Genomic DNA, 17,680 nt, shown 5'->3' with positions numbered 1-17,680 from the left:
TGCAGTACATTGAGCACCTTTTCCAAGGGGCTCAGTGCTTGGGAGCACAGGGTGGGTGATGCGAGGTCATCCTCCCACTCAGCAACAAGTTCTAGGATGATTTGGGGGTGGAAACCTGTACCTCCCATAAACCTGGTCATCAGGCATCCCAAAAAGGTGGGTCCTGGGTAAAGAAATGCGGTGCCTGGCTATCCTCCTCCTCCTGCAGAGTTCCACAACCACTGCTGCAAGGAACAGTATATTCATCGTACGTATGAGCGTCTTTTATGCTGCACGGCTGCTTATGCCTGCTTCCTGCTGGCATACGTGTTTCTGGATTAGCACGTCTTTTGTGGTGCGCAGGTTTCCCCTGTTCGATTCCATGAATACGTGTTGTTAGCGCACGTGTGGGCGTTGCGAGGAATTGACAGTGGTACTTCCCTGTAACGCTCACATTTTCACATGTTGTTCCCCATTCCACGTGTTCTGCCCTCTTTTTAGGTGTGTGCGTTGCCCTGTGTGTGCCTTCACTGGCCGTCTAGCGCACAGCCTTCGGGATGTCGCAATGTCGTTTGCGCCACATGCCGATTCAGTGCACATCTCAGGTAAGCAATGCGCAGCAAATTCTAAGAATCGACAAACGGCTGCGTACGCAGCTTAAGCACGCGTGCGCTGCGATTTTCACGCTTGCGCTCCCCTTTTCAGCGCACATTAATTCCATGAATTACCCTGTAAAATGCTAGCAACACACCATTCCGCTATCCGGAACCTAGTACATAGATTGTATTATGCAAAAATTCCTGCTCTACAAATGCAAAAATAATTATACTAGATGCTATTGCTCTTCTTGGCCTCTGGAGACTTGGTCGCTCCATCTTGCATATGCTTTCTGCAATACTTGGCACTCACAAATGTTTGCTTGTTTACTTAATCTAAGAGAATTATGTCTTACATACATGGCTTATCCTCTTCGCCTCCTATTGTGTCTTGCAGTTGCTTCTCACTGTGGCATCCTTGATCTTTAGCCAAACAAATATTCTTTGATCTTACATGAATTTGTATTTCAGTACCTGCCAGCTCTGCAGCTTTGGTCTCCATCCTTGGGGTTTTTAGCTTACTATTATTTATGTATGTATGTATTTATTTATTGATGTATTTATTGTGTTATAGTTCATTAGAAACTTTACACCAACAAACATACTAAGATATAATATTCATAAAATACGTAAAAGGAAGAAAAAATAAATTAAGCAGAGCAAGAAAGGCTGGGTCAACATAATCACTAATGCATTCCACTTAATTCCGCACAAGTGTCTACATTGTTATCCAGAAAGTATATTTCGACACTTCGCCATATACGAAACAGAGAAAGGTGTATCACAACAGAGTCAGTGTTCAGGGAATAGGTCAAAAATTCAATGTTCTTAATTGACTCATAATTGTACACTAAATTTCCAAGAGTAGTCATGTATTACAGTCCTAGACTGGGACATTTCGTGAAAACATGTCTCACTGATACCACACTTTTGTGGCATTTGCATATCCGGGCATATCGCACATCTATAGAGAGATGCCATCTCATCCCCCAAGTAGTTCGCAGAGGTAGTTGACTTGTTCTCATCAGGAGACATAATTTACGCATATCTGCTTCAAGTAATTGGACTTCACCGATAGCGGCTAATAATGGGCATTTTGGATTGATCTGTGAATTAATAAACAAGATGCCCAGTCTCTTCAGTGCAAGTCCCCTCAATGAGGTCAAGCCAATTCGAGGCATAGATATTCTGTGGAAACAGATCTAGAATGGCCTAGAAATCTCTTCCACAAGGCCCCCTCAAGTTTGCTAAGCCAACACAAGTCATGCATTACAAATGCTTCTAACCCATATAGGACGGAGGGGCAAAACCATTGCTTGTATAAGGCCAACATCCCAGATAGGGAGTATCCTGCATGCTGGTGAGAGAATGTGCATATCAATACTGTCAACTGAGTAGCTTTCCTTATTTTTGCAGAGATGTTCATGGCCTAGTAGCTACCGCTAGAAATCTCTAAACCCAGATATTTATAATGTTCAGAATATTCAATTACTCCCAATCGGGTCGACATATCAGGCCTGTTCACCTTCTTAGATGAAATCAGCATGACTTCTGTTTTACCCAAAATAATCTTTATCTTATTTTCACTAGCATAACTTTCAAATTCATTTATCATGTCCTTCATATCATACTGGTAAACCTGCTTTAAAAAGATTAAAGCACATCCCTGCTTTACTCTCCTGTTCACTTAATAGAGAATCTGAGAGCAAGCCTCCATTCTCTAATCAAATATGAGCCGACGTGTTCCTATGGAGAGCAATAACAATATCGAGCAAACGGGACGGGCAACCCATTGAAATCAACTTCCTCCATAAAACTGTATAATCTATCAGATCAAATTCAGTTTGAAAATCCACATAAGTGAAGTAAAGTGATGTATTTTGCTTGTTACTGGCTATCGGAATGAGGGCATCCAGCATCTGCAGGTTATGGTTAGTGCTGGCCCCAGGTCGGAATCCCGACTGGAATGGGTGCAACAGATGATGCTTTGCAGTGAGTAGATATGATGCAAACACTGTACCCGTAATGTCTAGCATGGATAGGAGCCTTTAGTTTTCTGGGGAAAACCTGTGTCTTGCCTTAAACAATGGGAACAACAATGAGGTCTTCCAAGAGTCTTGTATTTTACCCTTTTTGTACACTTTCGTGAATAGATGTAACAATAATGTAACCCATCCCTTTGGGTCTTGTTTTTACCACCACCGCCAGGCTGATAGGGCCGGGCACTCTGGAGTTCTTCAGATTTATAATGCATTCACAGAGGTGCTGCCAATTAAAAGTCATGGTCCTCGGTTTCTGAGCCTTACTACAATATTGCTTGTCCAAAACATTTTACTACCAACAAAGCAATTCCAATCAAGCTCAGCAATTGGATTCATTACACATACACTTAGGTTACCCCTTGCCAGTGTCGAAATCTGCCAGATGGAAGGTGTGTTTTTATTACCTAACGTTCCCATCATTTTTTGCCAATTCGAGTTTAAATTCTTAGCTTTATATCTTTTCAGCCAATTCCTGTAGCCATTTTTTTGTTTTTTAATCTCTGCTACAGGATAATTAAATTGACAGATATAGTTATTTATCCGCTGGATATCTCACCTAACTTTTTGTTTGGCAGTCTGGATCTCCAGATCATACTGGTAATTCCCTGCTTTATTGGAGGACCCAATTTGGCGGCCTTTAACAACTCCTAGTTTGTGTATTATATTAGAGAGCCAAGCATCTATTTCCACAGCTGTAGATTTAATCAAATTTAATGGAGGATCAGAAGAAGGTGCAAATCGAAAGGCTGAGCAAGCCTTTTGGATATTTGCATTTGACATGATGCAACTTCCTGCATGCTTTACGTTAGCCTCCCCATCCCCAATTCTCTCATCGTTATACACATGTTTAAGTGTAGGCTAAGCAGAGCATGATCACTATATTGGTTATCCAAAACCTCAAGGTCACAAACACTTTCTAGCAAAGAGTTATTTCCACTGAAATAGTCTATAGTAGCAGACTTGGAGCCTATCTGTCATGTGCATTTACCCAGGGAATCACTCTGTGTCCTACCATTTAGAAATGTTAATTTCAAATCAGATATAAAATGAACCCAGTAAATACCCTGTTGATTACGCTTCTTGGAAGTCATTTTGCTTTCTGGTCCACGCTCTGGTGAGGCCCAATGGGGTGTGGGCCCAGCTTGCATTAAGATCCCCATCAAGTCGAACAATGTCACGTTCCCTACAAGCGCCCCATTTTGTATTAATCTGATAAACAAAGTTTAAGACCTGTTACTGGCACCTCCAGGGGGATCATAGATGTTTAAGAACATCTTACTGTACTGTGAGACTGAATCCACAGCTGTTATCTCAGTCTCCAACACATTGCTGCAAGCCACCTTGGGGATAACCACTCTAGAACACAAAATCAAATTCACACCAATTATTAGCACCCCTGATGCTCGACCCTTTAGGCCCTTGTCTGCCAATTGCTGATATATTGCATATCCATCCTGACAATATGGGGCCCATAGCCACGTTTCTTGTAGCATGAAGATCTTAAATTGCAGGAGGGGCCATTTACAAAATGAGAAATGACCAAAACACACAGCCCATGGGACGGATTTGCGCCAAATAAGAAAGTAAAGCACCATAGGCTAAAGGTACATTTTCCTTTTTTTATATTAGCTCCCTGGAATCAGAATGCTTACAACATGAGATGTATTCTCTGGTATAATCCTGCGTCATGAGCAGCCACAGTGCAACTCACCAGCAGCACCTTCCATGTGCCTCCTTCCCCCTTCCACTCCCCATCACCTCTTAACACCCATGTAGTTTCCTATTTCAGTGCTAAGTATGTTTAATGAAAAAAAAAAAAAAAAAAAAATATATATATATATATATGTATATATATATATATATATATATATATGTATATATGTATATATATATATATATATATATATATATATATATATATGTATATATGTATATATATATATATATATGTATATGACCTTGCTCTGTGGCGCTGTGCCGTGCCTTATCTTCCAATGTAATTTTCCCTGTTGATGACATTGCAGTCATCAAACGAGAAAACAAGTTTCAGGATCTAAATCATGGCGCTGAGGTGCACCGCAAGGTAAGTGTCTTAAACAACCTTAGCATTTGTGTAGTAAGCTACACGGGTGCTAATGGCAATATAATCTGTGGCGGTGGGTTAAAACTACCAGTATGGATACTGCTGCCTGCATTAAGGGACTCATTTGGGTTTTTAACTTGGGCAGCAGGTGGTTGTTACCAGTAGGTTACACTGTTGTTGTGGTGCTTAATGTTAAACCCACGTTCCCACAGTTTAGATCTTTTTTTAACCTTTACGGTGGTTCTGAAAAGAACCGATGTGGAGTTAAGGAAGGGAGAGAAAGAGAGTGGGTGTAGGAAGGATAGGTGGAAATTAAACTTTTTTATGATAAGTTTTATCATTTTTTGTTTTTTTAATTAACAGTCATGTAAAACAAACCTGAAAACGGAGTAGAAAGACAAAAAAGAAAATAAACTACTGCCAATTTCACCCATGTTTCACTCAGCACCCTCAATTGCCTCAAAACTGGTTGCATTCAGTCCTATCGGCAGATAGCACTTCCTGCAGGTAACGCCACCTTCTGGTGCCATGCAGGGTTCAATGCAAAGGGCAGCAGAGGAGACACGCCCATCATTGGCAGCAGATTAATTTGACGGGAGAGATCCAGAGAATGATGTAGTTGGTGGCGGCGGTCCTGCTTTCTCTGTGGCCTGTGGCATTGCATGTCCACCATGGGCTGAAGGGTATTGCAACCAAGCTGGATTGCCTGTTGCCGAAACCTGCTTCTGAAACATTATTACACTTTCTGTCACAGGTAACTTATTAGGGGGTTGATGAACGCTGTGGTGCCCAAGCTCTGCAAATGAACCATAGAAGATCCTTGTCACAAAATGTGCACTGTCCCCTTTCAAGGTCAGAAAGTGGAGTGTCTTTGGAGACTTTAAAGTACTGCACAGTGAAGGTGTAAAACTCCTTTAGAGGTACTTATTGGGTGGAGCTGGTTGCTCTACCCATTCGATGTTGTCTTCCTGCACATCTTCCGGGTCTTCAGAGAAAGAGACAGGTCAATCTCTTCATCGATGGAGAGTGCATGAGGATGTTGTGTCTCCGTTCAACAAAAGATCAACAATCAATATCAAATAAAAAAAAAGGTTAACAAAATCCTTAAAAAACAAATTAAAAAAACAAATATAAAACAAACAAACCAACAGAAAACAAAGTACAACAAATGGAGAACATGGAAGGAAAATCTTTGGACGTATAGGACAGTCAATGTTTGTGCTGTGACTATCTGAATTTGTCTCCAAAAGCAATGAGAAAGTGTAAGGTTTTCTGGAGTGTATATATGTGATTTGTGATCTCTGTGTCTATTAACCAATCAAATCTTGAATTTCATATTGTGACAGTGCCCTTAGGCCAAGCTGTTTATAGTTTTTGTGTAACCGTGATTTGCGATTAGAAAAGAAATTAGTGTGTTTTTATACTTTTCATATTATGTTTTTTTAAATATGTTAGCTGAAAATGTGGTTGCTGATTAGAGTAGGTGCTGTAAATACTTATTTCTAAGAATGTTATATGTATCTATTTTCATTACATGAATATTCTGATGAAACTAGACATAGAGAATCGAATGTCGAATTGTAGGGCTGCCCACATTGCTGTTTGAATGGTGAAAATAGCAAAATAGTGCGGTTTAATTATTTTTTTTTATTGAACTTTTTCCAAAAGGGATTATTTTTGTAGTGTTTACATTCTCCCTTCACATGAAAGAAACAAATTGGAAGATTAAGATGCAGTTTTTATTTCTTTGGGTGCTTATGTGGTTCTTGAACTACAAGAGTGGCAGAGCATTTTGATTTGAGAATTTCGTAGCATTGTTTCTCAATATACTCTTCCTCGTTTCAGTATGGACTGAATAATTCATAACATTATATTCTTTATTCATTTTGGGTGGGGTAGAGAAACAAGGTCAACTTTAAAAACGTTATTTTATCTGGTTCTCAATTCAACATTTTTTTTAAATTTTCAATCTCACTACTCAAACAGATTACCTCTAATCAAAATATGGAATTCATGCAAATGTGATTAAAGATGAATGACTAATGAAAAAAGGCAATATTTTAAAATGTTTATGCAATTCGGATTTTTGATGAGAACATATTTTTTTATATTGATTTGCAATCCAATAAAGTACTGGGAAGACTAAGAGGGCTGTATGGGTGTGAGAGCTAGATTTGGGATGAGTGGTAGAAGTGGAAATAAATTCAGAAAGCAAGGAATTCACATGTTATGAGTAGTGTTTTCACTATATGTTTAATATAGTGTTTACTCATTTTTACAGATCCTGTTCATGAATCTAGATCTCATATCAACACGTCCCTCTTCCTCGTCCCAGTAGTTTTGTAGTTTTTGATCTGAGAAATACTTTTAAAAGGTTCAAATTTATAAACCGTCCTTAAAAGTACTTTTGTGTTTATAATGTGTAAGGTATATTTTTTCAGAAGTGAACTAGGCATGATTGAATGTTCTGTAGATCACAGAACCCGCTATCACTGCATAGATCTTCTTAATTTCAGTACCAACCATACAACCACCAACTCACTCTCCCCCACTAGCCATACACCACTATTCCTCTTCACAGTACCCAACTACCCCATCTCATTCTTCCTTGTCACAGTCTCCCAGCAACCCCACCCCACTCTTCCTCATCACAATACACCATTACTAATGTCATAATATCTAGTGAACAGAAACAAAACATGCAATACTTGATAAACCTGATGTTGCATAGCTCAAGAACAGATATTAGTAATAAATGATATGGTACCAATATTCCTGCACAATGCACACCTTAATGTATATATCTAGGATAAAGATTATACAATAATAGTTAGGCACAATTTTCTTGTATTTTCAATACATGTTATAACAAAAATGTTATGTTAGATAGATAGATTATGGTAACTATTATAACACTGGGGGATCTTCTGTGCTAATTTACATTAAAAAGATTACTCAATTTTATTTCAACAAAATGCAAGAGATTCCATTTTGTATATATACAAATAAATGTTTTAATATGTAACCCAATACGTTTCGAGAGGTCATCACTTCATCAGGGGTCTTATTCTTTCAAAATGTTTTATTCCTTCAAAATTTCCAAAAAGTAATTAAAAATAAATTAACTAAATTAGTATATTTATCTGGGATTTCCAAATATCGCGATTAGATCAGTAATGTTGAGATACATTTATCAATCGGATACCATCAGCATGTAAACATAGCTTGGAAGTTCCTGGGTCCTAACTACTTGGATCACAGACCTTAAAGATCCTTGAATTGGAACAAACTTTCATCACATTTCCTTAACATGCATGTACTTAGAGAGAATAAAATGAGAGCTGAGTGCTTGTCCTTGACCTGTTCCATGCACGTTCACTGTATGCTATTCTACACAGTAGTCTCAGGCTACCACATTGGAATTTCTCCTTTTGGTGATTTCGATTTTATAGCCAGGAACATGTGCAGCAGTGTTAGGCTGTAGGGCCACCGGTCTACAAAGGTTTCACCGTGTGGACATCACAGAAGAATAGGCGAGAGTTTTGGTTATTCCAGCATCTCACTTTCTGGATATCTGCCATATATAGTTGAGTTGATATTATGCATTATTCATTTTCTGCTGAACACAGATACATGTATGTTTTTTATCAATATGAACAGTGAGCCTTTTGCTTGTACTGTTCAGCTCCATCACCTTTTTCTTTATTATATTGGTGCCATTTGGACCAAGGAACTTTTGAGGTACATTTACATTTTCCTGGTATCCGATTGATTAATGTATCTTAACATTACTGTTGTAATTGCAGTATTTGGGAATCCCAGATAAATATACTCATTTAGTTAATTTCTTTTGAATTATTTTTACAAATTATGAAGGAATAAGACATTTTGAACTAATAAGACACCTGATAAAGAGATGACCTCTCAAAATGTGTTGGGGTACCTATTAAAACATTTCTTTGTATAGACAAAAAATTGAATCTCTTATATTTTGCTGGAATAAAATGTAGTAAACCTGTTAATGTGAATTAGCACATTGTTGTAATCTTTACCATAATCTATCCATGTAACAGAACGTTTTTGTTCTAACATGTATGGAAAGGTTTGCCTTTTTGGCCCTAGATAGTGTGCAGGGCATGCAAGTTTCCTAATATTGGGAACTTATTTCTCACGTAACAAATGATATCACATCAGGTATGTAATCAGAAGTAAAGACAGAATTGCAGGTGGTGGGAGGAAAAGCATACACAACCCTTGAAATTCAGTGAAAACCTTTAGTTGAAGGGACGTTAAAGTGAAACAATCTGATGCAATAACGCTCTTGAAATTCGGTGAATAAAGCTTTAGTTGAAGTGATGTTAAGGTGCTGATTTATGGCAACTAAAGCCCAAAATGCTGCAGTTGCTAGATGCAATGCTACCTTAACGATGATGCCCCAATTGTGCTGCCCCAAAGCACACTGATGACATCACAAATGGCATCACGTATGGCATAATGAGTGACTTCACTGACTGGAAAAAAGAGTGATGCAAAATGTACAAAAACATTCTTTCTGCTTATCAGGTTGGATTCAGCCTGGTTGGGGTTTGCATTTAAAAATACTTTTCCTGTGATATGGCAAAGTATCTGGGTAAGCTGCAGGCGCATTTACATTTCCCAGTATTTTGCATATATGCATTCACATTGGACTTTGTCCATCACCATGAGACTTTCACAGATAGGTCACATTTGCATGCACATTCACCCTGACATCTACATGTACGTTCACTCCAACAAGGCACTGAATCTAGGCCAAGGTGTCTCCACACTCGACGATACTTGCAACATGTACATCCCTTTCACTTAGCTGTGCTGCCTAGCGGATATGCCAAATGCCCTCAATGATGATATAAGTCTGGCTTTAGAGCTGCCAGTAGCATGGAAACTGCTCTCCTGAACATCTATAAAAACCTGCTCTCCAACTTTGACTCTAACGTCCCTTCTCTCCTCATCCTACTTGATCTCTCTTCTGCCTTCGATACGGTCAACCATACTATCCTGCTCAACCATCTCCATAACAACCTGGGTATCACTGATCAGGCTCTGGCCTAGATGACTTCTTTCCTCTCTGATCGACCCACCCAGGTCCAACTTGGGTCCATTCTTTCCTCATCTCCCTTTCTACTTCTACCTGCGGTGTTCCCCAGGAGTCTAACCTCTCACCCTGGCTTTTTAACAAATACCTGGCAACTCTCGACCACCGCATTGTCATTTTCTACTCCAATTTTCAGTGCTGTGCTGATGATACTCAACTCATTTTCAGGCTTCCCTCTTCTCCTTCTCTCATCTCTGAATGCCTATCTGCCATTCAGGATTGGTGTGCCTCCAATGATCTCTGCCTGAACACCAGCAGGAAAGAGATCCTCTTCATCGGCACACCTTCAGCCTCCTTCCCTGTCGTTCCCTGGCCGACCCCCGTTGGCCCTCCTCCTACACCCACCTGCGAGGCTATGAACCTCAGGGTCATCTTTCACCACGCTTTCTTCTCTGCCCACATCTCTGATGTCTCTAAAAAGTCAAACTTCCTTCTGTACCTCCTCAGAGATATTCTGCCTTTCCTCTCCTTCCCCCAGAAGCTCACTGGGCCTCATTACGAGGCAGGCGGAATGGATTTAACAGCGCTGGTTATGCTGCCGGTGCCATTAAACCCATTCCTCCCTATTATGAGGTTCCCTTGCGGGACCCACTATGGACGTCTGGTTTTATCAGACGTCCATAGTGGGTCCCGCGAGGGGACCAGGGAGCTAACAACGGGCCCGTTAATGGGCCCATTGTTAGCTCCCTTCCCATTGCCATTGAGCCCTATGGGGCTTGAATGGGAATGGGGAAGGTCTGGGTCTGGGTTACCTGAAAGGGAAATAAGGGCCCTCCAAGGTCGGAATGGCCTGCTATTTACCCATTCAGTGTACCCGGACCCGAGTTTGGAGGCCCACTGTCTCCTGTGCCCTGCTTCTACTCTCCACCCTTTACAAGTTATCCAGAACAGGACTGCAAGACTTGTCCTTGGCCTCAAGCCCTGGGATTGTATCTCTACAGTGCTGAAATCCCTCCACTGGTTTCCAGTTGCTGCAAGGATTCAATACAAGACCCTTTGCATTGTCCACAAGGCATTCTGGGGCCTGGGTCCAAAATGCCTTCAGCTGTCCCCCATAAATACCTTCCCTCCCAAGCTCTTCGCTCCTCCACCTCCAACTCCTTCAGGGTCAGTCGTTTTTCAAAGAAACAAGCTGGGGGTAGATTTCTTTCTTCAGCTAGGGCCTCCCTGTGGAACAACCTCTCTGCCACTCTGAGACTTGAGGAGAACCATCTCCGGTTCCGGGAGCACTTCAAGACCTTCCTCTTTGCTTCTGCCTTCGCTCCTCGACTCCCCTGCTGATCTGTTCTGCCTCGGCATCGTGCACATGTTTACCCTCTGACTTCGGGCCTAGGTACCTGCTCACCCTGCCATCCACCCGCACTGCCACCTGGCAATCCCTTGCACTGGGGTCTGTACTGTAACCCTACAGTCCCGCCTTCTTCTGCACTTATCCGACAACCCCTGTCTGTTGCCTTATACCTCACACTTGCCACTTGCTTGCTGCACTACCACTTTTAGTTGTTTTATTGTATCTATTAATTATTATTCCACTTCTCCCCCCTCCCATGCACTTTCCCCTTTCCCTCTCCCCTTCACTTGCAAGTTCTCAATGTCACTGCACCTAGTAAGATAATTGTTTTGTTCTCCTTGTTCCCCTCCCTTGCCTCATCACACTACAAATAAAATACCAATATCAATATCAATAGAGTGCTGAAAGCCATTGCAAGAAAAACGTACTTGCACTGTGAAGTACAATGTGGGCATATGTGTCACTCTGTGTAAGTTGCATAATTCTATTTTATGATAAAGAACAAGTTCAAAAAAAGTAATTAAGTCTCAATATATTTTATCTCAAAGCAAAATTGGTGAATTGTTTTGTTTAGAGAGGCTGAATGAATGTGTTGTATTTCAATTGCATGCTTTACATTTGTTGAAACTCAGCCAAAAGGGCGTAATGTGATATTGTTCAGAAGATACCACAGGATGGCATGAGCCATTTATTTAGAGTGTATTAAGTCCAGTATTGTTTCTTGTTAGTGACCCGGGAAAAGATAATTATTAGGCAGTACTCTAAAATGAGTCTCACAACTATAAAAAAATACCACCATGGCAAAAAATACCACAATAAAATACCACAAAGTATTAGATATAACCCCAAAATATATCTAACAGGCCACATCATATAACAAGCAACTATAGCTGTTGTTTAGTTTTCATTGAGAGTTTCTCACATTTTGCTAATTTATCTGAAGCTCCTGGGGTTCACTTGAAATGTTTGGGTTAACAAGAGGTGGACTGGCCGCTCTCCATTGTCTAGAGAATGGCAAAACATCAGTGATTATATCCAAAAGGCAAAAACATGTGTCTTAGGTGGCTGATTGTATATTTTCAAAAAATATGACCCTCAGGGCTGAAGCACTGTATTTAAATAATTACAATTTCCCTTGTATTCCTGTAAGATGTTAGTACAAGAGGTCAGATGAGTGTTCACCTTAGAGAGGATGGAGGAAGGGGTTAGGAGCTCCTTTTCATATCAGCAAGTGGAGCTTGAGCCTGTCTGTGAATAGTTTCAATGATGGAGTGGCTTTGATGGCCAGACAGCTCATTCCAGTGGAGGGGGGCAAGTAGGGAAATGGAGCAAAAGCAGGAGTAGGCAAGTTGGGGGACACAAGTAGGTTGGTCGGGGAAAGGGAGCATTGAGTCTGAGGTATAGGATGCCATGAGGTACAGTCATTGAGGTAATGTGGGGGAAAGGCCATGGACGGAATTAAAAATGACCTGCAAGCATTTAACGAAGGATGTGATTTTGCATGGAGAGCCATCCCGCATGGTGTCTCTAGGTGGAGACAGGGTAGTATGTGGGGAGATTCAAAATGCTGTGAGTATAAATGTTGAGAACCTTGTTATTGCGAACAAGGAAGAAGAGGCCCATCAATTCCCTTTTGTGCTATGAAGTGGCTGCAAGGCAAAATCCAATTGCTCTATGAAAGCTTTGAATAAATAAACTAATAATAGCTACTGTCTTCCTATCACCTGTTTGTTGACCTCCTTTGCCCCTCTCAGATTGATGCATGCTCTGAGAAAGCATGCTTCTCCATTGTTCTTCTTCCTTGCCCTCACAAGCTCACATCAGGAAGGTCTCAGAATCACATCCGTATGAGTACCCTGCCTCATTTTGCAACATTCTGCGACAGGGATTGATGGCTATTTGTTTACACCCTCTTCTCAATAGGTGTCTTTCTGTAAGCCTAATGCACCTATGGACTGTTACAAATGGCAATATCCAGGATAGATTGGCTAGTAATATCTCCTCCAGATGGCCCGCAACATGTTTATCTGATTGTCCACTTTATTTTGCGACATCAGAGTAGGCTCCTTGAAGGGAGCTTTGATATATGAGTAATGCTGGTTTGAGCGAAAAAGGCTTTCTCATCTGCATGTTTCAGTAAACAACACGTAGACTATGTTATAATGTGTGTCTGTCCAAAAATGAGTCCTACCTATTGCTCTGAGTCTAACATGCAATCAAGTCAATGTGGCTTCTTCCAGGCAAATTACTTCCAATACTGGAGTACACTGAGATGTTGTAGGTTACTGCATTTTAGGGACCGATGCCTAAGCTTAGATGACATTGTCCAATGTGATGTAGGGTTTCCATTTAGTTGGAAGAACTTATAGAGTGTAACGGAAGAATTGTATACGGGCCAATATTTTAAAAAAACAGAATATGTTATGTTCTGGCTCTCAATAGAATTCCAGGATGAGTGAGCATTCATTAGTCTGGTTCATTGTATTAATAGAGATCTATAAACAAGGGTCCAATACCCCCACTCTTGTTCCAGCCAAGTTCATGGTGCTAGAGATTTGAGACAGATGTTCTTCAATGATCATTGTTTACAAACAACATGACAGATGCCTTTTGGAATGTGTGTTCACTGATGTGGAGCAGTATTTGTAGGCTATTGGTATTCTGGAAGGGGTTTTAGTGGGGGCTTGGGGATTTGTCCTTGGAGCCCCACAAAAAAGACCTCCCCACAGTTACAGAGCCAGTATTAATGTGTTTAGGTCTGACAGCCACATACATTCATGTGAAAGAGAAGCACTGCTGTATTCAAAACCTCGCTACACATATTTCATAGATCAATCAATACATTGGGCCTCATTACGAGTCCGGCGGTAACTGAGCCGGAAACACTGGCAGGTTACCGCCCGACTCGTATTACCATTCCGCCTCTGTGATTCCCAGAATTACCGGGGCATTACGACCCTGGTGACCCGGGAATTCCAGAGGCAGAATTGTGTAAGTCCCCATTCCCATGGAGCCCCATAGGACTCGATGGGGATGGGGACCATGGAAACACCGGTTCCGTCTATGACAGAGCCAGTGTTTCCATGTCCGCCTGCAGGCGGGTGGTGTTAAACCCGCCAGGTCAGACCTACCGCCAGGGTCGTAATGAGGCCCATTGTTTTGGGAAAACCAATTACTTTACCAACCAGTTCCTACAACAATACAATTTTTATATGAAACTTCAGTAATTAGTACATTTAGAAATGAAGTATCATTCAGATAACACAAACCAGATGATAATTTCATGCATGTGCATTCACAAATTAAATAAAACTAACGCAAGCTGCTGTTGGTACAAAATTACCGGAATGCGGTCGGAACAGTTGGTTTCAAATTCAGTTTCTAACAGAGTTTTTTCCCCAAAACATGTTGGAATGATGTTATCATTAATCTATTAAAGGAATAACCGCAGTGAATACAGTAAAGTGTAATTAATTAATAATTTTAAAGTTCGAAAGGTAGTATTTATCTTTCATGTCAGAGATACTGACCACTGCTGCTTATATCCAAAGTGCAATTAAAGTGCAGGGTTAACCCACTGGGTAAAGGGGCTGTCACCTTGCGCCACCAGAGACATGTAAGGAAGGCCTCAACACCTTCAAAGTTTCGAACTCTGTCAAAGGTTTGACTTGTCGCAACTTATTTGAGTACCTCGAGTTCACCCACACCCTAGAGAAGTAATTGGCAAAGAGAAAAAAGTACTCAATAAATACACCAGAGCTTGTAGCATTTTTGTTATTGGTTAATCTTTTATTTTTTATTTTCAATTGGCATGCCTGTCTTGCCGGCCCACTGCGGCCTTTCTCAAAAACCGGGCTAATAACAACAATCACACTATTCTAGTTTTACAAACAAATTAAATAGCACAAGAAAAATCACATGAACATTGTTGTATTCAAACACATTAAAATACAACACATATAATTCATGAATATACACAGCAATTGCCGGGATGGTGTAGGGAGGGAGAACAAATATCATCACTTTATTGGTTTCTTTGCAAGAGATACATGCTTGCTACATCTATTGGCAAAAATCCCAAAATCATGATTCTGAGATATTACAGTGCAATTGATAATGAATAGCTCATGCCAAAATATCATAGTTGATTAGCCATTGTGCCCATATTAAGCACATTTAATGGTGTGATATTCCCTCACACTGTATCTAACATTTACTGGTTGCTTTGCCAGTAATTCACCTTTACACACTAGGTTGGTTTCCATGCTCAAAGGGTGTGTGTTCTAAACAGATCCTTGCAACTTCCCACTGTGTAATTCCATGCAGACCAAGCTTAGTGCTGACGCTGTCTGTACTTGCTTATTTGTCTTCCAATATATCCCTTAAATTTACCCTTTCATACTGTGACAATTATTTCTTAGGTTAAAGTGACCAAACATAAAGGGCGTGGTGGTCTGCGCGCCTCTAATGAGTCTGGGAGGATGAGGTTGTGGATGTGGGTTTGGGGCTGCTGTTCGCATCCACTGGTGATCTGCGCTACAGCTATCCTGAGTATATTCTGTGTAACCCCAAGTGAAGGGCTCTGTGTTCTGTTCCTGGTGAGCCCGAGAGAAGGGGACTTGTTTCTGTGTCAAGTGGGATCTACGAAGTACACGAGCAGTGAGCTGGACCTCACAGACATACCCTCCAAAAAATAAAAAAATAAACAAGGAGTGAGCGGTTACTCACAACTCGGTTGAAATCCAAAACATTTATATAAGGGGTAGATCCCAGGCATCTAACATATGGCATAATATTTAAATTATTATTCACCTTCCCGTTTTACCCACTTCAGGGTGCACAAATGCGCTGTTCCTCCATTACTCCCGATCACAAGGACGCCAGCTTGTTTACTATTTCTACTTTAAAGACTCATAACATCATCTGGCTTGTGTGCGCTGATGTAGCACGTATAGCACGCTACTCTCCGTGGGTATGGCAACTATATTTTCGGCTATTCACGTCTTTGTGCGGCCCCTATGAGGCTACATTGTGCTTTATGAAACAATGCAGCCATGTTTTGGGCAAACAATGTCCCTTGTAAAACAGCCTATTGTTGAGCTGTATAATTTTAAAAAGAATACGTGTCAGCAAGACGGGCATGCCAATTGAAAATAAAAATAAAAAATAAAAGATTACCCAATAACGCAAATGCCACAACCTCTGGTGCACCTATTTAGTAAATTTTTCTGTTATATCCAAAGTGCTCGCAACACTTCAAGACTGTGTGAAGTATACAGGGATGTAGAGTAATGACCTGTTGTTCCTAACTAAACAAGGCAGCTCAGTCATCTACATGACCATCCTGCTTCCTGTGGCATGCCGAGAGTGTTCCAGTATTGCCTGGACCTCTGGAAAGGTCAATTTCCGGAGTCATGAAAACCGACATGGCAAAAAGGGACCATCACTACCTCAAAATGTGACATGAATTTTAAGTTCACTGTGGCTTTTAGTAAAGGACAGACTCACAATAAAGTCCTTGCTTATGGTCTTCCAGGGTGTCTGTGGACTGTGCCTACTCAACATGCAAGACATGATCGCCATCCACTGCGTGCCCCAACAGTTCTGTCCCAATTGGTCACGGAGACTTGAGCTTTACAGCGATCTCTTTAGAAGGATGACTTCATGAATCATTATTATCCATATACATTGAATACTTATGGTTCTTCTTCCACAATGTCTTATCCGACGTTTCTACTTTACACACCTTTTAAAGGCATGATACCAACCCTGTCTACCACAAACGCTTACCTGGATTGATTCCCACAAGAGTAGCTATACTACAGGCATCTATTTCTCAAATCATTTGTATGTACCCTCAACATAGCAATTTACTTATGCAACGCCTCCCTTGCATTTCAATGTTGTTATCCATACTGCTGTGATGTGGAATGCACACAAACTGCTTGCATGCTTTACACCAAATACGTAATCTGACAAAAAATAAATACATGGAAAAACGCAGCAAAAAAAGAGGTAGCTACTGACCGGCTCAGGAAGTTTCCAGTACCTTTTTTAGTATTGATTTAATATGTATTCATGTATGTACAAGTAACAAGTCATTCTATTTTCCTCTTTATGGTACTACCACTGAATGTAAACACTCGCTCCTTCTTCTCTATTACTAAGGTTTCCCCTAGCACATACAAAAAGGAGCAGGATTGACAAGCACATTTGGTAGAGGGCCTGGACGCCCAACGCACATGAAGCAATGAAATGTAACATTCACTCTCAAAACTGTAAACCAATTAAGAGGCTATTTTTCATCCAAGGATATGCCATCTCAGGTGCCATCAGGGACTAGCGCAATTCTAAAAGCTGCACCACTGTGATACTGGGAATAACAAATGCTGGAAAATGAAGATAAGAAGAAATGCACTCGCTTGTAGTAAAACAATATTGCAGAACTGCATTCCACTGGAAATCCCTTCAACACTTAAAGAATTGATGTTAAGGAAAGAACAGAAGATTGGGCTGTTCAAGGATGTATTTCCAGAGCCTAAAGCACCTAAACCT

General features: G+C 40.8%; 1 protein-coding gene across 1 annotated transcript in view; it reads right to left on the bottom strand.

The window, feature by feature from the left end:
• The window catches only part of ITGA2 (integrin subunit alpha 2), a 659,006-nt gene that overhangs the window by 210,265 nt on the left and 431,061 nt on the right, over nt 1–17,680 (bottom strand). The window lies entirely within an intron of this gene.

This window comes from Ambystoma mexicanum, chromosome 6p (genome assembly GCF_040938575.1).
Source record: "Ambystoma mexicanum isolate Mex_15411 chromosome 6p, UKY_AmexF1_1, whole genome shotgun sequence".
In the NCBI taxonomy this organism is placed as follows: domain Eukaryota; kingdom Metazoa; phylum Chordata; class Amphibia; order Caudata; family Ambystomatidae; genus Ambystoma; species Ambystoma mexicanum.
The sequence above is the reverse complement of the archived record's forward strand: the minus strand, read 5'-3'. Positions and strand labels throughout refer to the sequence as shown.